The sequence below is a fragment of the Myxocyprinus asiaticus genome, chromosome 29 (genome assembly GCF_019703515.2).
Source record: "Myxocyprinus asiaticus isolate MX2 ecotype Aquarium Trade chromosome 29, UBuf_Myxa_2, whole genome shotgun sequence".
NCBI classification, from domain to species: Eukaryota; Metazoa; Chordata; class Actinopteri; order Cypriniformes; family Catostomidae; genus Myxocyprinus; species Myxocyprinus asiaticus.
The window spans coordinates 35,546,276-35,574,178 of NC_059372.1; the positions used below are offsets into that span (position 1 = coordinate 35,546,276).

Sequence of the window (27,903 nt, forward strand, 5' to 3'; positions counted from 1 at the left end):
TTTGCAGATGATACGACGGTGGTAGGTCTGATCACTGACAATGATGAAACAGCCTACAGAGAGGAGGTGCACACTCTGACACGCTGGTGTCAGGAGCACAACCTCTCCCTCAACGTCAGTAATACCAAGGAGCTTATGGTGGACTTCAGGAGAAAAGACAGAGAACACAGCCCCATCACCATCAATGGAGCACCAGTGGAGAGAGTCAGAAGCTTCAAGTTCCTCGGTGTCCACATCAATGAGGAACTCACATGGTCCGTCCACACAGAGGCTGTTGTTAAGAAGGCTCACCAGCGCCTCTTCTTCCTGAGACGGATGAGGAAGTTTGAAATGAACCAACACATCCTCACATGTTTCTACACCAGCACTGTAGACAGCATCCTGACTGGCTGCATCAATGCCTGGTATGACAACAGCACCGCTCTCAACCGCAAAGCCCCGCAAAGGGTGGTGCGAACTGCCAGACACGTCATTGCAGGTGATCTTCCCTCCCTCCAGGACATCTATACCAGGCGGTGTGTGAAAAAGCTCGGAGGATCATCAGAGACTCCAGCCACCCGAGTCATGGGCTGCTCTCACTGCTACCATCAGGCAGGTGGTATTGCAGCATCAGGACCCGCACCAGCCGACTTCTTGACAGCTTCTTCCCCAAGCAATCAGACTTTTGAACTCTTGATCGCTCACGATACATGGGTGCCATGTATTTTTCAGTGTATTTTTATTGTATACAGTCTTCATATATGTGTATACTGTATATTGTATATTATTTTTATTGTATACAGTCTTCTTATTTGTGTATACTGTATATTGTATATTATTAGGTGTATATTGTATATTGTGTTGTGTAACACGATGTGTAAACTGTGTTATGTGTAAATCAGATGTTTATTGTAATTGTCATACTGCTATGTTGCTTGGAACTGCACCCAAAACTTTCACCCATTGTTGCACTTGTGTATGTGGTTGAGTGACAATAAAGGGATTTGATTTGATTTGACATATACCCCCCCCCCCCAATCTCAGTTTCTCTAACTTCCCACCCCATCCGTGGACAGACACTTTACTGACCCCATAAAATTTCTGATGTTTACATATATTTTCTATTTGAGCAGGAAGTTGTTTTTAACTTTTTTTCCACTGAAAACCAGACCAACACAACTCTTCAGAACTTTCGACACAAACTCGTAAAAAAAGTACTAAGCACACTTTATTAATTTGCAGGTGTTTGTTTTCAACCTCCATTTGCTTTTAGATTTTCATAATCTGAATTTCAGAACAGCCCATGGGGTTTCCGGCTGACCTCCTGCCAGCATTCATAAACTATGAAAGAGATTATGATATTTATATAACGGCCACAGGGATCTGATGGAGATTATCGCATCTGAGTGCAGTCTGCCATGATATTTTATGAATTACAATGAAAAAGAGAGAACACGGTGGATTATTCAGATTACTCGCATTTAATTAATGTTATGGGCTTTATTGTTTAAATAAAGATTCAATATAAACAGATGGCCTGATTTTAAATAATATGGATATGAGAAAATTAAGTGATTTCTTCCTTTTTTGGTTAAACTTTATCACCCTCTATCTTTTTATCTCTAAGAAAAAGAGGGGATGATTATGCTGAGATCTGAATGAACAGATGGTTTGCCTTTTTGGGAAACAACCGTTTTGAATTGCTGTCTAAGGCTCTCTTCATGCCCATCTGATTGACAGCCTTGTTAAAAAGACCCCTCTTTTTTCTGCAAAGTCAATGGTAAAGGGTTAAAATGACTGAATAATGGCTTCAGTCTAAATACTGAAAGTCAGCCATCCATCCAAGAAGTAATAGTGTAAATAGTGGTAGATAATATTTGCATTCCTGTGTAAATAGTGGCAGATACTATTTGCACCCCAGTGCAAATAATAACAAACACTATTTGCATTTTGTCTAGTAACACATAATTATTTTCAGATTTATAATTAGTTACATTTACATAATCAGCTTTTCCATTTATATATTCAGATTTAAAACTATAGATTCATGATTTATATTTATATTTATTACATTTATTATTAAGTTACAGAGTTAAATTTAAATAATCAGTTTTTCCATTTATACTGTATATTCAGATTTAAAACTATATATTCAGGATTTACATTCATATATTCAGATTAATATCTACATATTCGAATTTACAACAATATATACAGATTTATAATTATGTACTTGGGACTTATAACTACATATACAAATTTACATCTATATTATTTATATTTACAATTTATAATCATACTCATGATTTACATTAATATATTTAGATATTTATACCTGCATAGTTAGCGTTACATTTATATATTCATGATGTTTAACTACAAATTCAGCAATATTAACAACAACATATTCAGATACAGTATATTCAAGATTCATAACTAAACCTATATGAATTCACAAGTATATACAGATTTATAATTATATATTTGTATTTTTATATTCAGGATTTACAACTATATATTCCGAATTTTTATAATTTAATATTTTATAAAACAGAAGGTAAAACTTTACAATAAGGTTGTCATGATCCTTTTCTGTCAGCCCTTTGGTCTGTCTGTTTTCTGTTTGTGTGTGTTTGTCATGTGTATGTTTAATTGGCTGTGTCTGTGTTTCTGTTAGCTGTGTGCTTCCCTGTCCCCACCTCTTCGTTACCCTTGTCACTCTCCCTCATTTAGTCCTTGTTATGTTAACTGCCTTTACCTGTTCCTCATGTGCCTTGTCTATATATATATATATATATATATATATATATATATATATATATATATATATATATATATATATATTGTGCCCTCTTTCCTCTTGTATTTGTCAGATATTTTTATGAGTTTTGTTACCTGTCAGTCTGTTCCTGTTCCTGTCCTGTTCCCAGTCGATCTTAGTTATTATACATTTTCTAGTTTATGTTTTGTTTTCTCTCCCAAATGAGAGTTTTGTGTTACCTGTTCTGTTTTCAGTTTTAATAAAATTATTTTTATTTTCATTCATTCCTCCATTTGGGTCCTCATTGCTGACTCATTCCGTGACATAATGATCTGACCAACATGGACCCAGCAGGAATTATTTTTTCTTTTTGTTCACTACTTCCCACATGACACAGAGCCAAGCAGGCCAGGAAACTCTTCCGACTCTGGCAGGAGGACAAGTCGGTGAGGGGGTATGCGTTGGAGTTTTTGGTGCTGTCCTTGGGTCTGGGTCATGATCAGGTCAGACTTATGCAATAGTTTAAGGCTGGTCTGAATGAGCCCATCAGGTCTTTTGTCCCAGAGACAGGTGAAGGGGTAAGTCTTGCTGCTACAATCAAGTTTGCCTTGAAATAGGATGAGTTTATCTCAGCCTGTGCCTCAGAGAACTTCCTTCCTTCATCCCAGCCCGAGGTTAATGATACTTCCTCAACGGCAGCGGACATGGCTGACCGCCAGGAGGCGGAGTAGCCTGCTGCTGACCGCCAGGAGGTGGAGAAGACCATTGCTGGCTGCCAGGAGGCAAAGGAGGCCATTCTCCAGTCGCTGCCAGTGCTCCCGACCATGGCGGCCACAGAGTTCCGAGGCCTTTGACGAGCCTGTCCTGTTCCCTGTGGCCGGCGACAAGCTTGTCCAGTTCCCGGAAGTCATTGAGTCTGTCCAGTTCCCTGTGGCCATCGACGAGCCCATCCTGTTCTCTGTGGCCATCGACGAGCCTGTCCAGTTCCCCATGGCTGTCGACAAGTCTGTCCAGTTCCCCGTGGTCACTGACGAATCCGTCCAGTTCCCTGAGGCTGTCTACGAGCCTGTCCAGTTCCCCGTGACTGTCGGCAAGTCTGTCCAGTTCCCTGAGGCTGTCGACGAGCCTGTAATGTTCCCTGTTGTTGTCGACGAGCATGTCCAGTTCCCTGTGGTCATCGAGTCTGTCCAGTTCCCTGTGGCCATCGATGAGCCCATCCTGTTCCCTGTGGCCATCGACGAGCCTGTCCAGTTCCCCGTGGCTGTCGACAAATCTGTCCAGTTCCCTGTGGTCATCGACGAAGCCGTCCAGTTTCCTGAGGCTGTCGACAAGCCTGTCCAGTTCCCTGTGACTGTCAACAAGTCTGTCCAGTTTCCTGAGGCTGTTGACGAGCCTGTCCAGTTCCCATGGCTGTTGACAAGTCTGTCCAGTCTCCTGTGACCGTTGATGAACCTGTTCAGTCTCCTGTAATCATTGACGAGCCTGTCCAGCCCACTGTGACCGTTGACAATCCTGTCCAGCCCATTGTGGCCGGCGATGATCCTGTCCATTCACCATCCAGTCTGCCCAGCCTCCTGCATCCATCAAGGACCAGCTTGCTCTGTCCGCTGTGGACCACCAGGAGGCGGAGGAGCCTGCTGCTCTTTCCACCCACAAGAGGAGGATGAGGAACAAGAGAGGGGTCCCTGCATCAGGGTCTGCTGCAGCATTCCAGGAGAGGTCCGAGCCTGCGGCAGCTGTCACCCAGCCTGACCCTTCGCCTGCGGCCGTCCTGTCTGAACCCTGTCCAGCGGCCTCCCATTTCCAGTCAGACCCCTGTCCAGCGGCCACCCTTAACCGGTCTGATCACTGCCCAGCAGTCGCCCATGTCCTGTCTGAACTCTGTCCAGCAGCTGCCCACTTACAGTCTGAACCCTGCACCATGGACGTCTACGTCCATTCTAACCCTGTCCAGTTCTCAGTGGCTACCAATGCCCTGTCTGACCCTGTCCAACTCTCAGTGGCTACGACTGACCTCACCATCTGCCCAGCAGCCACCACAAACCACACCCTCTGCTCAGCGGCCGCTAACCACCATTCTGTCTGTTCACCTGTGGCCGTCGACCAGCCTTTTACTCAGCCCAGTAACCAACACCCATCAGACACCAGCTACCAGCCTTTTACTCAGTCCAGTGGCCAGCATCTGTCTGACACAATCGACCAGTCTGTTGCTCAGTCCAGTAGCCAACACTCATCAGACACCAGCTACCAGTATGATAATCAGCCAAGTAACCAGCACCCATCAGACATCAGCGACCAGTTTGTTTCTCAGCCCAATAGCAAGCACCCGTCAAACACCAGCCACCAGTCTATTGCTCAGCCCAGTAACCAGCACCCATCAGACATCAGCAACCAGTCTGTTGCTCAGTCCAGTAGCCAGCACCCATCAGACACCAGCTACCATTATGTTTCTCAGCCCAGTAGCCAGCACCCATCAGACACCAACTACCAGTGTGTTGCTCTGTCTGTTCAGTCCCCAGCTGGTGCCACTCATTCAGTCCTGTCCCCAATGACCACTGATAAGTCTGTCCAGCCCTCTGAGGTCCCTGCCCAGTTTGACCAGCCCTCTGCAGTCCTCACTTGGTCTGACCCAGTCCTGCCCCCAACAGTCGTCAACCTGCCTGACCCAGTCCTGTCCCCTACGATTACTGACCAGTCTGTCCAGTCCTCTGTGGCCGCCACTGACCTTACCAACTGCTCAGTGGCTCGGACTTTGCCTTGGCCACCAGTTTCTCCTCCGGCTCTGCCATGGCCTTCTGGCTCACCTACAGCCTGGTCCAGACCATCCCCCTGGTCTCCCGCACCCTCCCTGCCTGGTCTGTCATCTGTCCCTTGGCCTGGCCCATGCCTTTCCCCTGGTCTTCCCCACCCACCCCTCCTTGATCTGCTTTCTGCCCTCCTGGTCCTCTGCCCACTCCCTGGGCCAATCCATCAGTCCTGTCGGGTGTGGTCTGTTAGTCGTGTGCTTCCCTGTCCAAGCCTCCTCATTACCCTTGTCACTCTCCCTCGTTTAATCCTTGTTATGTTAATTGCGTTCACCTGTTCCTCATGTGCCTTGCCTGTATATTGTGTCCGTTTCCCTCTTGTATTAGTCAGATAGTTTTGTGAGTTTCGTTACTAGTCAGTCTGTTCCTGTCTTGTTCCTGTTCCCGGTCGATCTTAGTTATTATACTTTTTCTAGTTTTTTTTGTTTGTTTGTTTGTTTTCTCTCCCCCATGAGTTTTGTGTTACCTGTTCTGTTTTCAGTTGTTTTAACAAAATTATTTTTATTTTCACTCATTCCTGCATTTGGGTCCTCATTCCTGACTCATTCTGTGACAAAGGTTCCATTCAACCCATTTGTAAACATTAGTTAACAACATTAGTTAACATTAACTTCTTGGTTAATGTTAATTTAAACATATTAATATTTGAATATTTTCAACATATACTAATTAGCATTCAACATATACTATTTTTTATAATCAAAAGTTGTATTTGTTAACATTAATGCACTAACATGAACTAATGCTAAAAAATTCTCTTTTTATTAACTAACATTAACAAAGATTAATAAATGCTGAAAAAATATATAGTTCATTGTTAGTTCATGATACGTAATGCATTAACTAATGTTAACGAAAGGAACATTATTGTAAAGTGTTACCAACATATATTGTGTATTTTATATGTAGTATATTTACATATAGTTTAAAAACATTTTAGAAGCAGTAATAATAATATACTGTTAGAACAATATAATACTATAAACTATTTGCATTTTTTTCTAGTAATATGCTACTATTATACAATTTATTTCTTGTGCTATGTGCAGTAACTTGTAGTAACATGTAGTCAGAAAATGTCTCAAGACTAATTCAAACTCGAGTCACCTGTGCACAAATACCCATACCAAAGATGCTAAACCCTATAGACCACTTCCACGATATTCAAAGTTTTTTTTTTTATAGTTTTGTCTGGTTCTTCTGTATGACTAGTGCTATTTTCACTCAAATAGTCACTCTTTATCTTAAAAGAGGAAATTAAAACAAATAGCCTGTATTTTCCCATCCATTTACACTGGTTGTTGTACAATTGAACCATGACTGTGCCTCATACATGTAATTATGGTAATTAGGGTTTTGGCAGCTATGTACACAAGTCCACATCTGTTTTGATCTTCGAGGGAAGATTTCTAGCTATATTAGCTGCGCTGAAATTACATGCTGTGCGAGGACTGCCATGCAGTTCACAATATTCTAATGAAGGGTTACACAACAAAGCAACATCCTACTTCATAGCAAATCAGATCAACCAACCTACACAATCTTTATAAATGTGGATTTAAATGAAGACTGTCCTTTCTGTAATTCTCAATTGTCTATTCACACTGATACACTGTCTCTGAGAGCAGCTTTGATTGGGTTTAAATGCTGAGATTCTTACAGTCATTTGGCTCAGATATGTGTTCATAGGTGTGAAAGAAAAAGAGAGAAACAGATATATAATGAGAGAAAAAGTGAGAATGAAACAGATTAGTATAAATGAATACAGCATGCAGTTTAATCACCTTTCACCTTCAATTATTTCATAATCTGAAGTAGAGCAAAAAAGCAGCTCTGTTTGGGAGTTAAGTGTGTGTGTGTGTGTGGATTCGTTGATAGTATTTAAAGTAGCGTATGAGAGAGAAAGATTGAAGGTCAGAGACTGGCAATGAAAGAAAAACTGAGTGTGTAAATGTGTGTGTAAGAGTAATGAATAAGCTCAGAAACAGTATCACTATTGCAACTTGCATTGGGAGAATTTCATAGCCATCAATATTTGGATCAGACCACATTTCATTTAAGCATTCTCCTTTTTAGTACATATGAAACACACACAGCTTCTTTGTACCTTTGTGACCTTTCCTGACCATCGTCATGGTTATGGTCTGGATGTTGTGACAGACTCTGTGTATGACCTTTTTGGTGCCTAGTTTTGTCACTTGGAAGTAGAGAAATGTGTTATGGGAAAGAGACGTTTTTTTTTCATGTTTGTGCTAAAGTTGTTTACAATCACCAGCTTGAGCCTTGGAGGCTTTAAGCTTTTCCCCTGATAGCCATTAGCACTGGCCATTTCATTTCCCTGACGATCAGGGTCAACTCTATGGCCCTAGTATCCAGGCAACAGTCTGAAGATACTACAAGAGTCATCAACGAGCAAGACAAGCCGCCCTCAGGCCCCCACAGCTGCTTTACAAGTCATTAGAGACTGTGTCCTAGACAGGAGAGTGCGTGTGGTTAGAAACCAAAGTGTGTAAGTGACCGTTTGATGGTTCTTGTTTCGAAACTTGGAGTTTGACTGATAGTATTTATGAGAGAAGATAGAGAGGGAGAGGCCAGAACTTGCTAGAGGGGAGTGTTATATTACTTACCTGACAGAGATTGTTCGAATTCTTTTCCAGACAGCCAGTGGAGACGCACAAATCACATACACTAAGGAGAAATAAAACACACAAAAAATTAAAATGCTTCCCAAACTACAGTTTTCACAGGCATTAAACGGCATTTGAAAGTTTCTCATCTGCATATGCATCAAGAATATCTATGATTGGTTATTGACCATGGCTGCATTGCCCAAAAGTATTGTAACTTAGGTTATGTAGTACTTAAAAATCATCGTAGATCTGCCAGTGCTCTGGAGTAGTGCTCGTAGAGTTCTTAAGAGCACGGTAAGGAGACAGACTCATGCAGTCACCTGCAGGACAACCAGGAAATTACACCTAAACTTTAAAGTTATTATTGCAATGCTTACACTTATTGTACAATACAATGTGACTTTAATATCAGATCATTTTATTTCAGCCTCATAAAATTTATATGACAATAACAAAAATGTTTTGCAAACCAAAACTACATGCTTCAATACATGTTTGGTTGCAGTTTCCCATTGAATTGTCCAACAGGAGGTGCCAAAAGTGAATGAAATTATGTTGTAATCAGACAAGGTTTTTAAGGTGAATATTAGATGGATGTTTTAATGAGTAAAACGTACCTCCCTAACCTAAAACTTTAACCTAAACTGAACTAATAGTGTTCAAAAAGATAAAAGAGAGGTGAACAAAACAGACATCTTTACCCTAAACAAACACCTAAACCTAACTGACAATGTTCAAAAAGATGAAAGAGAGGTGAACAAAACAGACATCTTTACCCTAAACAAACACCTAAACCTAACTGACAGTGTTCAAAAAGATAAAAGAGAGGTGAACAAAATAGACATCTTTATCCTAAACAAACACCTAAACCTAACCGATAATGTTTTAAAAACAAATCAGACATGAAACTAAAGCAACAATGTCATTTTGTGTTGCTTCTATGGCACTTTTGCTTCACTTTTACTTTAGTTTCGAGCATGCTTGGCTGGGCTAGAGGCTCAGTTGCCAAGTCTAAAGTCCAACACTCTATCTGGTGAGCTACCGCGCAAGCTAATCATGTTGGAATAAGTGTGTAAATGTAGGTTGGTCTGTAATGCAAGCGTTAAAATATATTGTTTTGCAAATGATGTGCTAGAGTAAACGTTTTTTGATACCATAACATACAGTAGCAGTGTGTGAATAATAGTGTGAAAAATAAGTGTCTATAAAGTCATTATCAGCCGTTGTACTCTTGATTTTTGTGAAAGTGAATAAAACGCACAGTTGTTGTAGCGCCTTTAGTGTTAATTTCACTAGAAACTGCAGCAAACATAGAAACATAGAAAGTGGCACGTCAACTCAGTTTGCAAAAATTTTATGTAACGTTCATTCTATGAAACTAGGCTGTTTAATGTATATTTTATTTACAATTATATCTTAAATGCAAAATGCTGTAATAAATGTACAAAATAGATACATAAATGGAAGAACAGACAATGAATATAAGCAAATAAAAAACACTGTTACCAACTAGGTGAATTTATGTATACTAAACATTGCAAACACACCAAAGATGAATGAAAAGAATAGTGTAAAATGTGATTTTCTAAAAGTAATTGTTACAGTAACCCAGACTCGAAGATGGTGGTGAACCCAAAAGCAGGTATTTATTGAACAAACACAGACAGCAAATGGCAGGTGAGTGGAGAATGAGCAGATTGGTTCTGGAACAGACAACAGTACTTGGAGTTTATTGTATTTGCAGGTAGATTTATAACTTGGGTTGGAGGATAACACCAAGGGAAGGAGACGCAGGAGAGGAGACTTGGAACAAACTTCGGAATAACGCTGGAGAGATGTCGTTGAGGGAGCACACTGGAATGGCATCTGAAAAGTCAGGTAAGTAGAAGGTAAGTGAGTCTGTATACTGCATTGATACCAGATGAAGACTGAAGGGAGAGTGGAGTGTTATATAGAGGAGCTGATTGACACGGTGATTGGAGACAGATGCGGGTGATCAGTATTCGGGGGAGCGGGAAGGTTGAGTGTTTGTGGCGGGAAGATCAGGTGGATCTGTGACATTTCCCCCCCTCCCCACAGACCGCTCCTGAGGGACGAGCCTCCCGACGCCATAGCCGACCCCATCCACGAGGAGCTGGATGGTCTGGGTGAGCGTCGTGGACGTTAGTGAGTAGGGTCGGGTCCAGGATGTCGTCTCGGGGTTCCCATGATCTTTCTTCGTGACCATAGCCCTCCCAGTCTACGAGGTACTTGAGGTGACCCCTGCGGCGTTGGGAGTCCAGGATGTCATGAACTGCGTAGATGGATCTGTCTTCCAGGATTAGCAGCTGGGGGAGGTGGTGGTCATCAGCTGCTAAGGTTCTGAGGAGTGAGGAGAGAGAGATGGATATTGAGGTTTCAGGAGGGAGACGTAGAAAGTAGGGTGAATGCGGTATTCGGGGGGGAAGTTGGAGTTGGTATGTAACTGGATTAATTTGTTTAGTGATAGTGAAGGGACCATTGTAACGGGGACTTAGCTTTTTGCATGGTAGACGCAGCCAGATGTCCTTAGTGGAGAGCCAAACCTTCTGCCTGGGTTGGTAACTGGGGTTGACGATCTTCGGGCATCAGCAAGGATTTTCTGGTGGCGCACAGCCCTCTGCAGGTGATGGTGGTTAAGTCCCAGACCCTCTAGCTCTCTCTAAACCAATGGTTGACCGCTGGGACATCAGATGGCTCTCCGGACCAGGGGAAAGAGGAGGTTGGTAGCCGAGTACGCACTGGAAGTGTGTTAAGTTGGTGGAGGGTTGACGTAAGGAATTCTGTGCATACTCGGCCCAGGACAGAAAACGACTCCAGCGGTTCTGGCGGTGATGACAGAAGGTTCAAAGGAAATGGCTGATCTCCTGAATTTTTCTCTCAGTCTGCCTGTTGCTCTGAGGATGATACCTGGAAGAGAGGCTGATGGTCACTCCCATGATGGAAAAGAAAGCTCTCCAGACTCTGGAAATAAACTGGGGACCTCTGTCTGAGACGATATCTTCGGGAATCCCATAATTTTGGAACACATGGTTGAAGAGGGCTTCAGCGGTTTCAAGGGTGGTGGGAAGACCCTTGAGGGGTATCAACTTGCAGGCTTTGGAGAAGCGGTCAACGACCATCAAAACACAGGTGAATCCCTCAGAGGATGGCAGGTCCTTGATAAAGTTGACCCCAAGGTGTGACCAGGATCGGCGTGGGATGGGTAGCGGAAGGAGCTTGCCAGTCAGTAGATGTTGAGGAGTTTGGGACATGGCACATTCTGGGCATCCCTGGACGAACATTCTGACATCTTTGTCCATGTGCGGCCACCAGAACTGGTCCTGGAAATGTTCTGTTGGTGGGACAGCCTGGCTGAGCAGGTTCAGTGGCATCAGAGATTCTATCATCCAGGGACCATTGGATAGGGCTTACAATTATGTGAGGGGGAATGATGGTGTCTGACTTCTCAGGGCTTTCCTCTGGAGCATAAAGTTGGGAAAGGGCATCCACCTTGATGTTCTTGTTCTTCAGATGATAGGAGATGGTAAAACTGAAGCGTATGAAGAAGAGGATTTAGACGACGAGCCTCCCAAAGGTACTTGAGGTTCTTGTGGTCTGTAAGTACCTGGAAGGGGTGTTGGGCCCCCTCTAGCCAATGCTGCCACTCTTCCAGGGCCAAATTGACAGCCAGAAGCTCCCAGTTTCTGATGTCATAATTTTGATCTGCCGGGGAGAGTTTTCGAGAGAAGGCAGCACATGGATGGAGCTTAGATGGTTTCCCCTGCTGCTGAGAAAGCACGGCTCCTACACCATTAGTGGAGGCATCTACTTCTACCAATAAAGGCTTACTAGGATCAGGGTGGATGAGAAGTGGAGCCATGGTGAATGCCTACTTCAGATGTTGGAAGGCGTAGGAAACCTCGGAGTTCCAGAGCAGAGATTTAGGCTTGGATCAGAGAAGAGATATTAAGGGGGCTGTGAGGGAGCTGTAATTCCTGATAAAGCGACGATAGAAGTTGGCAAAACCCAAGAAGTGGAGTTCCTTGATGGTAGTAGGAGTGGGCCGGGATCGCACAGACTCTACCTTCCCCTCGTCCATCTGGATACCCTCAGGGCTGATGTTGTAACCTAGGAACTGGAGGGACGACTGATGAAAGGAATATTTCTCATCCTTGGTATCTGTATACCACAGATGGTATTCCCTCAGCTTTTCCAACACTAGCGCGACGTGTTGACAATGATCGGTCTCGTTCTGGGAGTACACCAGAATGTCATTGATGTAAACGAGGACGAATTGATGAAGGTACTCACAGAACACCTCATTCATGAAGCCCTGGAACACAGAGGGGGTGCTGACCAGGCCAAACGGTATCACCCGGTACTCGTAGTGGCCGGTTGGAGTTACAAAGGCGGTCTTCCATTCATTTCCCCTCCAGATTCGAATGAGGTTATACACGCTGCACAGGTCCAGCTTGATGAAGATAGTAGCTCCTCTCAACAGTTCCAAGGCAGCCGGGATGAGGGGAAGTGGATATCGGAACTTTACCGTTATCTTGAGGGAGCGGTAATCAATACAGGGCCGGAGACCTCCATCCTTCTTCGCCACGAAGAAAAAGCTCAAAGCAGCAGGGGATGTGGAAGGTCAGATGTAGCCTTGATTGAGAGCCTCCTCGATGTACTCCTCCATGGCCTTCTGTTCAGGGATGGAAAGAGGATATATTTTGCCATGGGGCACTGGCTCACTGGGGAGAAGGTCTATTGCACAGTCCCAAGGTCGGTGAGGAGGAAGTTGTGCGGTGCGGAGTGGGCAGAAGACGTCCTGGAAGTGGGAGTAACAGGATGGGTTTTCCACAGAGTTGGAGCGATTAGGACTCTTGGTGGAGGTGGAGTTGAGACAGAGAGGAGTACAAATCTTGGCGATAGTCTAGGGCCTTGGAATAGGAAGATTGGGGAAACAGGTAGGAAAGCATTGGGAGCCCCACTTCAAGATGTCGCCGGAAGACCAGGAAATGATGGGGGAATGCAGTTCGAGCCATGGGCATCCCAACACGATGTCAGTGGTGGAGTTCTCCAAAACCAGTAGGGTGATGGTTTCGTGGTGCAGACACCCAACTTGGAACATCACGGGACCCACACAATGACGAATCACACCTCTGCCGATGGGTTTGCCAATAATGGAGTGGATCATTAGGTTGGGCTGACATGGCCGCGGTTGGAGCTGGAGGTGGTGACAGAGTGCATCTGAGATGAAGTTGCCGGTTGACCCAGAGTCGAGGAGTGTGAGTACTGTAAGGGAAAAGTTGGGAGCAGTAAGCGTCACACTGGTAGACAAGGGAGAGGAACAAACTTTAGAGTAAGTAACATGACTCACCAGTGGGTGCGGAGGATGAATGGGACAAGCCGAGATGACATGTCCCTTACCACCACAGTACAGGCACAACCGCTGGGTCAACTGACGCTGGCACTCTGCCGATGATAGCCAGGAAGCATCCATATGCATATGCTCCCTGCCTGGTTCTGAAGATTGGATTGAGGGTGATCGTGCAGGAACAGGCAGAGACTGCAAGGCGGGCACTTCATTGAGGCAGGGCTTCATTCGGTTGGTGACTCGGATGGAAAGTTGGATGAAGCGCTCGAGCCCCATGGTGTCATCAAATGGTGCCACAGTGTTGGGTCGAGCCCCTGACGGTAAGTGGTGAGTAGAGCAGTCCCATTCCTTCCATGGGAGGCTGCTAGGGTGCGGAACTTGAGAGCGTAATCTTGGCCGGAGACTTTACCTTGACGGAGATTACAGAGTTGTTCACCAGCGGAAGTATCACCCGCAGGGTGTCCAAAAACCTCTCTGAAGTGTCGAGTGAAGCTCTCAAAAGTTTGAGTAATAGGACTATTTTGCTCCCAAAGTGGTTGGGCCCACTGCAGTGCTTGCCCAGAGAGCAAGCTGATGATATACGCCACCTTAGACCGCTCTGTGGGGAATAGATGCAGCTGCATCTCTAGGGCGAGTGAACATTGAAGCAAAAAGCCACAGTTCTCTGCCAATCCAGAGTATGGCACTGGATTGACCAAGGGACTGGCAGAATAGACCGGTGAAGAAATTGCGGAAGTGTGGTTCGAGATCAGCAGGACAGTGGGGTTAGATGAGGTGGTTAGTGGTCAACAGAGTGTGTCAACCAGCTCCTAGATGGGATCCGGACCTGCTGGGTTCATGATTCTTGATGGTCTGGTATCCTATTACTGTAACCAAGACTCGAAGATGGTGGTGAACCCAAAAGCAGGTATTTATTGAACAAACACAAACACAGACAGCAAATGGTGAATGAGCAGATTGGTTCTGGAACAGACAACAGTACTTGATGGAAATTATTGTATTTGCAGGTAGATGTATAACTTGGGTTGGAGGATAACACCAAGGGAAGGAGACACAGGAGAGGAGACTTGGAACAAACTTCAGAATAGCACTGGAGAGAAGTTGTCGAGGGAGCACACTAGAATGGCGTCTGAAGAGTCAGGTAAGTAGAAGGTAAGTGAGTCTGTATACTGATTTGATACCAAACGAAGACTGAAGGGAGAGTGGAGTGTTATATAGAGGAGCTGATTGGCACGGTGATTGGAGACAGGTGCAAGTGATCAGTATTCGGGGGAGTGGGAAGGTGAGTGTTTGTGGCGGGAAGGTCAGGTGGATCTGTGACAATAATAGATCGTTCTGCACAAAATATTCTTTAATTATGTAGATAATTTGGCTGAATATTTAAGAAAATAACTTGAAACATTCCATTAGCAAGGTAAATTCTAAGTATTTATAGTTACGCAAAGAGCTATAATGAAGTTACGATGAGCGATTCTAAGGTGATATTACAACAATTTACAAATGAACAGCGATGATTAAGTTGCACTTTTGGGAAACACATGTAGGGAAAGAACAAACGTTCATTACCTTGCACATAGATAACATTCTTAAGACCTAAGATCCATTGTTATCGGGGAAATGCAGCCACTCACAGAAAAAAACATTTAATATGTAATTTAGACAAACTGACATAGTTTTTTGTGCAGTTTTGGGACATGTCACAAGTGCTCCCAATGTTTCACATATGATGACAAGGGGGTACATGCAAAATCCAAGCATCAATGCTATTTTAATAAGACAGTATGTCATTAAATAAAAACACAAGAATTGAATATGCTTCTGCATGCACAAACAAGTGAGGGACAATTTTAGGAAAGATGTGTTTACTGTCAGTTAAAGCAAATACCAAAATGATTATGTATCAGGATAAACTATTCTGTGAACTGTACATTGTAAATTAGAAGTCCTATGAGGTACCCAGCTGTAAATATCAGATGAATTCATACTGTAATAGGTCACACAAGGTCATATAACGATTTAAATTTTATTTGGATGAATTGTGCAGCCCTAATTCATAACTGACCCCCACTGACCATCTGATGAATATTGTACAGAAAAATGGGCAGCACTTTCTCGATCTAGCAAGCTCTATTTGAATGGTTTTACACAGCATCTGTTAGTGACATTAAATCTTTGAAAGATATTCTTTCAACTAGTTTTGTTTGAAGGAATATTTTCAGCGATTGAAACCTTCAGTTTCACTCTGTTCCTCACACAGAGCTATCGTTTGGTTTCAGAAGAGTTTAAATGCAGCATAAGTCATGCATGCTGGTCTGGAATCAACTCTAAACAGCATGTAAAAACCAAATGAGGCATGCTATTTTGTTACCTTTTTTTTTTTTTTCAATTAAGCTACAGATTGAACCAGACTTTATAATGATAGTCAAAAGTCTGGCTACTGAAGACTAAACTACAGACTAAACTAACAAATGTTTTACGCATTTCCATACATACCTTGCTAATCATTACCATAAGCATATATGCACAGAGGCTGCAATCAGACACAACTTTGACTCGTTACGTGCTGTGGATATAAAATGTATTCCACCCATGCATAAGGGATGAAACATACATTAGGAAATGAGTTTCAATAACAGCAGTAATGCGAAGGGTGTGGGCGTTTATGTGCACAGTCTCCCTGTGCCTAATTTTTTCCTCTTTTGTACTCAAGTACAGAACTATGGTGCAATTTCTCTTATTTTTCAACCAAATAGATCAGAAGGGAGTCATCAAATCCTCTCCACTGAGGATAAATCAAACAAGACACACAAAGGAAAAGCAAGGACACATGCACACACGCACGCATGCAGAGGTAGGCAAAGTCACACAAAGACAAGCATACATATGCAAACTGGGAGTTGCAGTGGCTAGTTAGTCCACATACAAAAAGAGCTGTGAAAGCACACACACCATCACCTCTCCAGTCCTTCTCTAGTATGGAGTTTTTATAGTGACAGAATAGGGAGAGAGAGATAACATCTTTATGTAGCAGAAGTAGGTCTAAGGGAACTTTCCAATGATGGGGTGACAGGCTCCCTTTTATTCTGCATCATCCAACTCATTCCTTCTCTTCTCTTGTCTCCACTAACTAATACTATTTTTAAAATCCTTAAGGATGAGCAATAGTAACAGTAATGCTTGCTTTAGCAAACAGCACTAAATAACAAAAGCTTATTAAACCACAAAATACAAACCATTAATTATTTACATGCCACCCCCAGTACAAAAAGACTCCCAATATAAACAAAGAGATTTAGATGTTTGATTATAACACACATTACACTATTGTTTCATCAGATTTTCCCTAATTGTATTGTAGGCAATGTATTTTGGGGTTTTATTGTTGGAGCTAATTGCGTATTGAACATCTGTGCTAATTTGCAAGTAACAGACACATGTCAGACCATCTGCTGCCCAGTAGACACACACACATACATTTTGCAGCCATCCTATTGTTGGGCATATTACAGCTGTATTTTATACAGCAGTCCCCAGGCAGCCATTCAGACATCTTTATGTGAACATCCTGCCTTACAGAGTCATTTGATTTGTAGAGGGCAAATCAACCCTGCAGCTCTAAAATCATTTTTTTATCCATTTATGTGGCATAAAAATTCATGAAATATCACTGAACTGCACTGAAATACTGATCTTGGGCCAGTGTCCACTCTCGTGTTCATTAAAACCAAAAAATTTAGAAAATTTAGAATGTAGGAACATGGGACCAATGAGTGCAAAACTACATACTTTGAAAAATGACTTCTTGGTGGGTTTCCTGAACAACTAGTCACTGATCGTACTAATTGAAGCCCTATATAATTAGGCTGGTTTTGGGTTCACCTATCCAGAATTGGACGTATTTCTAAGTGGATGTTAACATAAGACGCGTTCTTGTTTTCAAAAACAATTAGACGGAGCGCAACAGAATGGAACAGAATGCAGCAGTCTCAAGATGTGTTTTAAAGATGGACTATTATTTTAACTAACTTGGTTTCTTAGAATCACATTACTATACCAACATTTATGCAAAATGATTTTTACGTGGCTTATTGTATGTATCAAAGCAGTGTCCTGGTCAAGTCAAGTCATTTGTTATTTATATAGCGCTCTTCACAACACACATCGTTTCAAAGCAGCTTTACAGAAAATTATGCTCTAACAGAAAATGAAGTTGTAATGTCATTTTATCTGTAAAATGAGTCATCACTGTGTAGTTTGATAAAAATATGATTGGAAATTGTGCCTTAAAAATAATAATAATAATAATAATAATAATAATAATAATAATAATTATATATATATATATATATATATATATATATATATATATATATATATATATATATATATATATTATATACAGTATATAAGTAAATAATATTTGTATTTAGACACCCAGTGAGCAAACTAAAAGCAAGGAACACAAAACTTCATAAGATGTTGGTTAATGGAGAAAAATAACCTTGGGGGAAACAAGGTTCCCCTCTGGCTAAACAGCATGAATATAATGCCAATATTCGTTATTTTGTATTTGTTATATTATGTGTAGTACAAGTCATGGTTTTATGTTGGTAAGTGTTAGGGGCCAATGTTTAAACAAAAAGATCTTGTATGAAATATAAGATTAGTCTCTGAAGTTCATCCTGAATTAACTGCGGAAGTGTACACAGATGCATTGTGTTTTGTTATTTGGCCGATGAAGGCTATATTTGTAAAATAATTTATTGTCTATGTATTCCATTTTAAGAGTGTAGTTCATCCTTTGACCAAGGTGATGAAGGCAGAGGTCAGTGAGGTGTATAGCAGTTTGACTGGCAGCTTGTGGCAGTTCATTTCGGTGAAGTCCATCCTAACTCCAAGTGCTAATTAACACTAGAGGTGCTACAACAGCAACAACTTTTATTAACTTTCATACAAATCACGAGTAAAATGGCAGATTATCAGTTCATAAACACTTAATTTTTACACTGTTCCTCACACAATGCTAGCTTATGACATCTAAACACTTTTACTACAATGCATGATGATCCACTTTAGCATTTGCATTACAGTCTGGCCATTCTCTGTTGACCTCTCTCATCAACAAGGCATTTCCGTCCACAGAACTGCCACTCACTGAATGTTTTTTTTTTTTTTTTTTTTTTTTTTGTGTTTGGTACCATTCTGAGAAAATCCCAGGAGATCAGCAGTTACAGAAATACTCAAACCAGCCCTTCTGGCACCAGCAATCATGCCACGATGAAAATTTCCCCATTCTGATGGTTTATGTGAACATTTCCTGAAGCTCCTGACCCGTATCTGCATAATTTTATGCATTGCACTGATGCCACACATTTGGCTGATTAGATAATCACATGAATAAGTAGGTGTACATGTACTCCTAATAAAGTGCTCAGTGAGTGTTTATACTAGATACCAGGGGGTGGAATGACATCAAGACTAGTCAAATGTGACTCAACTAATGGGCTTGTCTAGTAGACTATTAAAAATCAGTAGTCGTGCAACCCCTACTAGATACTATACAAGTCGACCCTTACTAACTGACTAGTCATGTGTTGGATGACTAGTCAATTAAGCAACCATTGTGACCATTCCTATATCTCAACAAACAGAAATGTGCCTGTGGTGAATCCTTTCGCTTGCGGATCTCACGTGAACTGATCGAATCATATTTACTGCCACGTTCCCTGTCTAACAATGTCCAGCTGCATGCATAATACACAAGGTGAGAGCAGCTCTGCCCAGAAAACAAGAACAAACACAACGTGTGAAACAGACTCTATGATGACATCCCCAGTCAGCAGGCAACAAATGTACAATATCTCTCTTTTTTGTCTCTCTGCCTGCCTGTATTTCTCTGGTTCTTGTGACTTTCTAAATAAGTATGTTTCAACACTCTTATAAGCACATTGACACCTAAATCAAAAATAGTTTGCAGTTAAATAAGTGGAGAACTGCAGCATTAGCCATTTTTGACTAAAAAACAAATAAGGAAAACTGAATAAATATGCCACAACAAAATATCCACAGGCCTTGAGACAGTGCACTTCCTTTTTTACAGTTTAGATATTTAACATTATTATAAAAAGCACAAGTTGGAATTAGGAGAGGGGAGAATTTCACTAAGAATGAATTGCACCCGCTGATAGCATTGTTTCTGTTTTTGTGTTTTTTTTTAAATTTTTTTTTTTTTTTTTGCATGCACTGTCTGCATTGTTTTAGCAATCTATTTACTATGGGAATTATGCTAATTTCTTTAACTTTGCTGAGCTGTACTCAAGCAAACAATCTGAAACTCTCCTGGGATATCAGAGCATTTAATGCCGGCATTGACAGGATCGCTGCAACTAAGTGGTGCGAGCAGAGCATCACCTTAAAAGAATGTTCTGGGTTCAATACAACTTAAGCTTTATTAACAACATCTGGAACCTGAAGTTCATCCACCTAGAACAGTAGTCCCACTGCTAATAGGATGATTTGGACAACTTCACAGCTGAAATGACACACTCTATATGGAAGAATTAAGCTAACTGCTATGAAAAAAACTACAAGATTAACATTTTTGCTTTTAAGTCCTCTCCACAATGCCTTCCCCCATCGACTTCTATTGTAAGTGTAACTACTTTTTGTGGTAATCAACAGCATGTCATAGAGTCTTTAAAGATACTGAAAACTCAGTGGTGCTCTTCCATAGTTGAGACTAAAATGAAAAAACTGTAAAAGTCACCAGAATACCACATAACTGGAAAAAAAGGTAACATAAACTTATACTTAAACTGGTGTACAGTATAATCTTCATATTTGGGAACTATGATGATATTAACCTTATCACTGCAGTTTATTACAATTACAATTGTACAGTGGAATGTGGGAATAAGTTTGCTGGTATGAGGATAATAGGGTGATTCTCATGAAACCTGTCAAGAAAATGTCCTGGTCCTATTTTACTCCAAACTCAAAAGAAACAAACAAGAAATGTATTTTGTACAGAGAAAATGAAGCATACATTAGTGACAATGAGATTTTTGCGTTACAGTAATGAGAATCGTCATTGAAAACAATGGGGATAGTAAAAGAAAAATGTCCCGACACGCTATGGTAATCAGAATTATGGGGGACAAATGTGTCCTGAAAATAATGTCACAATACAAAAAAAAAAACAACAAAAAAAAAACAAATCCTAATGGTCCTAAATATACTGTAGGCTTCATTTTCCCTAAGCAATATATATATATATATATATATATATATATATATATATATATATATATATATATATATATATATAATGTATGTGTGTTTCTTTTGACTTTGGGGTAAAAGAGGACAGGACATTTTCTTGACAGGTTTTGTGAGATTCACCCAATAGTTTAAGAAGGTTGAAAGTGTGAAGGTTTAATCCAGAAGTAACAAAAAGCTTTTTTTTTTTATTTTTTTTTTTTTCAATTACCATCAAAGCTAACCCACTGTGTGACCAAAAAATACTTTGCCTTTTAGAGTCCTGCCGATTCAATTACAACCTGCTTTGGAGTTTATATTCTAATCTTTATTATTAGCAACTTCTGCAGAAAAACAAACAAACATGAATTTCAGTTCATTTAACCAAGCACCACCAAAGAAAAACCCAGACATTCTGATCCTACATCTTTCAAACTCTGCAAAGCCACTGAATAGAAAAATGGATTTCAAATTGCGGAAATTCAGTAACAATGCCTCAGTAAGGGCAGGCTTGGAGGAAGGGACACACTTGCGGTAATACTTCTTCCACATGCCTGGAGCAAGTGGATCCATCTTAGAAAACTTAGAGTAGAAAAGCACAGTGAGACCTGTTTGTTACTGAAACTGTGTGCGTGTTAGTGTTCATGTCTCTGGGCACTCTGAAAGGTATTAGAGGGACTTTCAGGGTTTAGGGAATTGGTTTTCCCTGGATTAGATGTTGCCATGCACTGTTGCCTTGGATTATATCTGGCGCTCTGGAGGCAGCCTTGTGTCCACCCTCAGGAGCACAACTTGCTGTGCTACTAATGACATTACCAACATTATACCGCCCGCCATTCCCTCAAAGATATGGACGCCATGCACACCTCTCTGAGTATTATTCCTGGTGTCGCAGTGAGCGGCTCACCTGCCTGCAAAAACAAGCCCTCTATCCTCAGGACAACAATGAATATTAGCTGGTCTCAAAAGCAGGAGTGGTTCACAGATATATTCCATAAACTCAAACACACCCAGAGTTTGTGTGATTGTAAATCCAGATGACTTGTAGAACATATTTTAATTATCATCATTGCAGTGTAGTCACATGATATCTCTAATAATTTGTATGAGATGGTTAAATTGTAAGATATTGAAAGAACTGGCTCGAACATTTGTCATTCCATAAAGACCAACTAATCAACAAACCCAATTTCAAATCAATACAATACAGACCTCAAATTTTAGCTAGCCTCCTATCCAACACTTGTAATTTAAGAAAGGAAACATCTGCGAACAAATTTGAATACTCATTCCATATTTATTTATACAATACAAATGACTGATGTATCTCAGTCACCTGTAATATGCTTCCCTCATCTCGTTCCAACCCAATGTTTTCTTTCTTCTGTTGTACACCAGTTATTTTTCTATTAAAATCATGGTTAAGTTAATAGTTTAGGAAAGGGGTTTATACTTTATGGTTAGGTTTAGGTTTGGGTCAGGGGGTAAACTTTGGAAAAATCATAATTTTGTTCATCGGTTCATGTTTCTCTATAAGAGTAAAAGTAATTTTGTCTTGTAAAAGCCAGCTCGTACAATTTAGTAATCTTGTACTGTTATTATGACTTCTTATGAGAACGGGTTTATTATTGTGATTATTTTATTCTTTTTTAACCCTCCTATGGTATTCGGTTATTTATTACCAAAATAATAAAAATGGTTTCCTTTATCTGACCCCGTTACATGCCCATTTTAAAGGGGGCGCTACAGAGCCCCCCCTAAATGACCATGTGCGAACTTTTGCCCAGCCCTAATGGCCAATGACTCTTATGTGTGTGCAAAATTTCATGACATTTTAAGCATGCTAAGAGCCTCAAAAATACCCAAATTTAGGAAGAAAGGAATAATAACAATTAATGTGTTGCCATGGCAACAGTATTTAAGCTATCAAATATTCCTTTACAATTTTACATCAGCAGTGTCTTGACATTATTCTAAAGAATTTTGAAGCAATTCATGTAAACACAAGAGGGCTATTTCAGAGTCTGTTAAAAGTGCCATACTTCCTGCTGCCAGTTGGTGGCACTATGACCATGACCCATAATAGCTGCATCAATGTGATCAACCCCCATTACCAAACATACAGCTGATTTTCATCAAAATCTCGCAATGCACACAGAAGATATAAGGCACTTCCTGTTTTCCATTTTTTGCCATAAATTTATTGCTTGGCCATGGCAACACCGTTCAAAATATAAAAAATTAATTCGCAATTTAGCATCTACAATGTGTTGACATGATGTTGCAAAAATTATGTGCCAGTCATATGAATCCCCTAGGAGGATTATTTAAAAGTTCAGAGCCTATGGTTATCAGAAAATCCAAAATGGGTGACTTCCTGTTGGGCGGAGCAAATGACTGTGGGTATTTCAGTGCTTGGGCCCTAATAATCCTTAGAAGAACAATAGGGCTTCTGCTATTTCAGTGCTTGTGCCATAATAATAATAATAATAAATATAGCTGCGAGCAGCAATTAACAGGGTTCAAGTGGTTTAAGGCCTTTAAGCACATGCGTAAAAAGGTATTATGTTTTATTTAGCAAGCATGTAACCACCTAGATCATAGATGGAATAGACCATTTACAGCTAATACAGGCAATTTACAAAGGAAATACATGGTTTTTAAAGCTTTTAAAAGCTCATAGCACCACCTATGGTCCAACCTCCATAAAAGTCTGCTTGCTTGTTTAGAATCATATGTCACATGTGCTCACCTAATTTTGTGAAGTTCTGAGTTTTTGTTTAGGAATTATGGGCTTATTTGTACACTTGACCATGCCCATTTTCTAAATGAGACTGTTATAGCTACCCAAAGGGTAAAGTTCAACATTTTTTTTAATAATTATTGACCTAGAGAGTCCAGAGAATTGTACTGGTTCACAAAAGTAGGTTTTTTACATAATCATGAATATTTAATTAATTATTTGATTGACAGCAGTGGTTCTTGAGGCAAAGTTGTTCAGTATGAGGAGATCTAACAAATGATATGAATTATACCTGCATCCCAATTCAGAGGCTGCATCCTTCAAAGGTCGCATTCGAAGGCCGATTGCGTCACTGCTGCACGACAAATGCTGTCCCAATTCGAAGGCTCCTTCAAATGCGGCCTCCAAATATGTCCTTCGTTTCCCGTGAAATGAAGGATATAACAGATGGATCCTTCATGGCCTTGCCTACCCCAGAATTCATTGCGCGCCAATGACAACAGGATTTTTTTGAGAGAAATTGCCAAATTACACTTTTAAACGTAAGTATTGGGTTTCAACTTACTCAAATATCTAATGAAACAAATGTAAAAAAAAACAACAACTTTAAAGTGGTTCAAATGTTGACATATCTTACTAAGATGCGATTATATATAGATATACTATTTATTATATACAGAAATAGACCATGGTGAAAATATTTACACAGTATGTGAACCCTGTTTTATTTTCAGATAGTTTAATATAACTTTCCAAAAAGTCCAGTACAAACGTTACAGTCACTCGGCAGCTGTCACAGTTGTTAGGCGACAAGAACAGTCCTCCGTAGGCTAGACTGTCCCAATTAACAATACTCAGTCTGACCTTCACGGCCTTCAAAGGCGTGGCCTTTGAAGTCCGAGTCCTTTGAAGGATGCAGCCTTTGAATTGGGACACAGCCATTGTGTGTATGTGTGAAACACCACGTGATTACAGAGGCGTAAAACTTGTTAGAGCCATCCATTGGCCGATTTCTTTCAAATTTCTTACAGACCTCTAGGGCCAGGAGTCAAACAGGCCCACCAAGTTTTGTGCCAATCGGCCTCCGTTAACCTTGTCTAACAGGTGCTCAAACTTCATTGGCCAATGGCGGCCATTTTTTTGTGGTACGCCACTGTCCTCATAAACAGTCATGGCACCTTGGACAAAGACACTGCATGCCGATTTTCAACTCAGTCAGACTAACGGTTGCATAGTTAGAGCTGTTTTCATGTTTTTTCCTGTTATAGTGCCACCAAGTGGCCAAACTCTGTGTTTTTTTTTTACTGTGACCTCAGATTGAGCTTATACACATGTCACTCAGCTTGGTGAAAATATTTCATTTCTTTCGGGCGTTATAGCCATTTTAGTAAAAATGGCCCAACCTTTTTGAATGTTTTGGCACCCCTTAGCGACCGTGAGTTGAAATTTCAACTTTTTTTTTGATAATTATTGATAATCAGACTCCAGAGTATATTTCTGCACTGGTTTGGTTCCGATCGGGCAAAAAACCTATGACTAGTTCGCAAAAGTAGGTTTTTAACATTATCAAAAATATTTACCGAACGGTTTGACAGACACCAATGCTTCTTGAGGCAAAGTTGTTTAGAATGAGAAGAGCTATCAGGTGATATATATTACTTGTGTTTTTTCACAACACTGCATTATATACAACCATTAACACCTTCAAAAATTATGATAGCACCACCAAGTGGCCAAAGTTTTTTAAATTTTGCACAATCTGTGTATAACAGATGTTTAAATTGTGTTGTGTTAATTTGATGTTTTAAGTTGTGTAATTATGTATAACAGATGTTTAAATTGTGTTGTGTTAATTTGATGTTTTAAGTTGAGTTTAATTATGTATAACAGATGTTTAAATTGTGTTGTGTTAATTTGATGTTATTGTAATTGGTATATGTCTCATCACTGTCACGACTGCTATGTTGATCGGAACTGCACCCAAGAATTTCACACACCATTGTACTTGTGTATATGGCTGTGTGACAATAAAGTGATTTGATTTGATTTTGATTTTTGACACTCTCAGACCAAGAGTCAGATAGGTCCACCAAATTTCGTTCCGATCGGTCATTGTTAACCTTGTGTAATAGCTGCTGAAATTTGATTGGCTGATGGCAGCCATGTTTTTCAACATATGTGAATGTCCATATAGATGATGATGGCAGCTGAGACAAAGACAATGTATGCGAATTTTGAAGTCAATAGGATTAACGGTTACATAGTTACAGCCAATTACATGTTTTTTGGTATTATAGCGCCACCATGTGGCAAAACTGCGGCAACTTTTCTGGGCGACCAAAGATTGACCTCTAATATAAGCATGCCAAGTTTTGTAAAGATATCTCATTTCCTTCAAGAGTTATCAGAATCAGCTTTATTGCCAAGTATGCTTACACATACAAGGAATTTGTCTTGGTGACAGGAGCGTCCAGTGTACAACAATACAAAAACAATACAAAAACAGCAGCAAGGCATAGATAATAATAAAAAATAAAAAATAAAAAATAATTATACACATACGTACAGACACACACATACTGTACATACATACAGACATACACATAGGTAGTGCAAATCTAATACAATCTGTTATCTGTTATGTACAGTGCAAATACAAATCTGTTATGTTCAGTGCAAATGTTTTTTTTTTTTTTTTTTTTTCTCAGAGGTATGAAATGGCATAAGAGGTTGGATGTGTTGTATAAATATAAAAAAGACTAAACTGTGTATTGCACATAGTTATTGCTCAATGGGGCAATTTAACTGTTCATGAGATGGATAGCCTGAGGGAAAAAACTGTTCCTGCGCCTGACAGTTCTGCTGCTCAGAGCTCTGAAGCGTCGGCCAGAAGGCAACAGTTCAAGAAGGTAATGGGCAGGGTGAGTGGGGTCCAGAGTGATTTTCCCAGCCTTTTTCCTCACTCAGGAAGTGTATAGTTCTTGAAGGGGGGGCAGGGGGCAACCAATAATCCTCTCAGGTAGTCCGAACTGTCCTTTGTAGTCTTCTGATGTCTGATTTCGTAGCTGAACCAAACCAGACAGTTACTGAAGTGCAGAGGAAAGACTCAATGACTGCTGAATAAAACTGTATCAGCAGCACCTGTGGCGGGTTGAACTTCCTCAAAGCTTATAGCACCTGATATTCCCAGGCGGTCTCTCATCCAAGTACTAAGCAGGCCCAACCCTGCTTAGCTTCTGAGATCGGATGAGATCGGGCGTGCTCAGGGTGGTATGGCAAAAAAGTTGAAATTTCGACTCACGGTCGACTCACGGGGTGCCAAAAAGTTCAAAAAGGGCAGGCCATTTAGCTGCCCCATTTCCTATCAAATAAATCTACGTTTTCCAACCTTTTACATGACATATCCTTGAATGCCGCCATCCTCCCCATCTCCATGCACCATTTTTGAAATGAGTGCACTCCAGCCGACTTCCATACCCTTAGAACAATCTGTCTGCCGATCATAACACTGGCTAGGACCCAATTTTTTTATGTGTTTATCCACTATATTAATGACCGCCCCATCACCTAAAATATAGAGTCTGGGGCAAAATGAAACTTGAGTGCCCAATACGTCAAACATAAAACTCTGAACCCTCAACCAAAATTCTTGGATCTTAACACACCACCAAAAACATGGGTTGTGTCCCCATCTTCTGATTGGCATCACCAGCAGGTGGGTGTGTCTTTCAAACCAAGCCTATACAATCTAGAGGGGGTCCAGTAGAATCGATGTAAAATCTTAAATTGCTTAAGATGCACCCTTGCATCTCTAGATGTAGACTTGATGTTTTTTAGAATCCTAGCCCACACTCCCTCCCCCAATACCAAGTTTAAATCTTTCTTCCATAATCTCTTGAGATAATTTGAAGCTCCATCCCCCAGACTCTGAATTAGCAGGAAGTAATACACTGATGCCTCATGACCTTTTCCAAAAGCAGTAATCACCACTCCCAGAGTATCTGCTGCTTTAGGGGGTTGTATGCTACTCCCAAAAATAGTACAGAGCAGGTGGCACAGCTTTAAATACCTAAAGAACTGAGATCTGAGAATCGCAAAATGTTGAACCATATTTTCAAAGGATCTCAACACTCCACTCTCATATAGGTCACCGAGCGTATTAACCTCCCTCTCAATCCACTCTATCCTGCAGAAAGGGGACTTATCAATACATAATTTTGGGTTCAGCCATATACTCGAGGCTACATTTAAATAAATGTCCAAATTAAACACTCTGGACACTTTTGTCCATACCGAGTGCAAATGGGAGATAACGGGGTGTAACTTAACTTCGATTAGTTTGATAGAAAGGCTTTGCAATG

The 27,903-nt window shown here is 40.8% G+C and overlaps 1 protein-coding gene and 1 pseudogene across 1 annotated transcript in view; both read right to left on the bottom strand.

Moving 5' to 3' along the window:
* LOC127419946 (extracellular sulfatase Sulf-2-like) overlaps positions 1–27,903 on the bottom strand; it is a 292,694-nt gene that overhangs the window by 164,008 nt on the left and 100,783 nt on the right. The window contains exon 3 of the mRNA XM_051661796.1: positions 8,172–8,232. The gene's annotated coding sequence lies outside the window, so the exon portion shown is untranslated. The remainder of the gene's footprint in view (positions 1–8,171; positions 8,233–27,903) is intronic.
* LOC127420611 (uncharacterized) lies at positions 26,708–26,826 on the bottom strand (annotated as a pseudogene).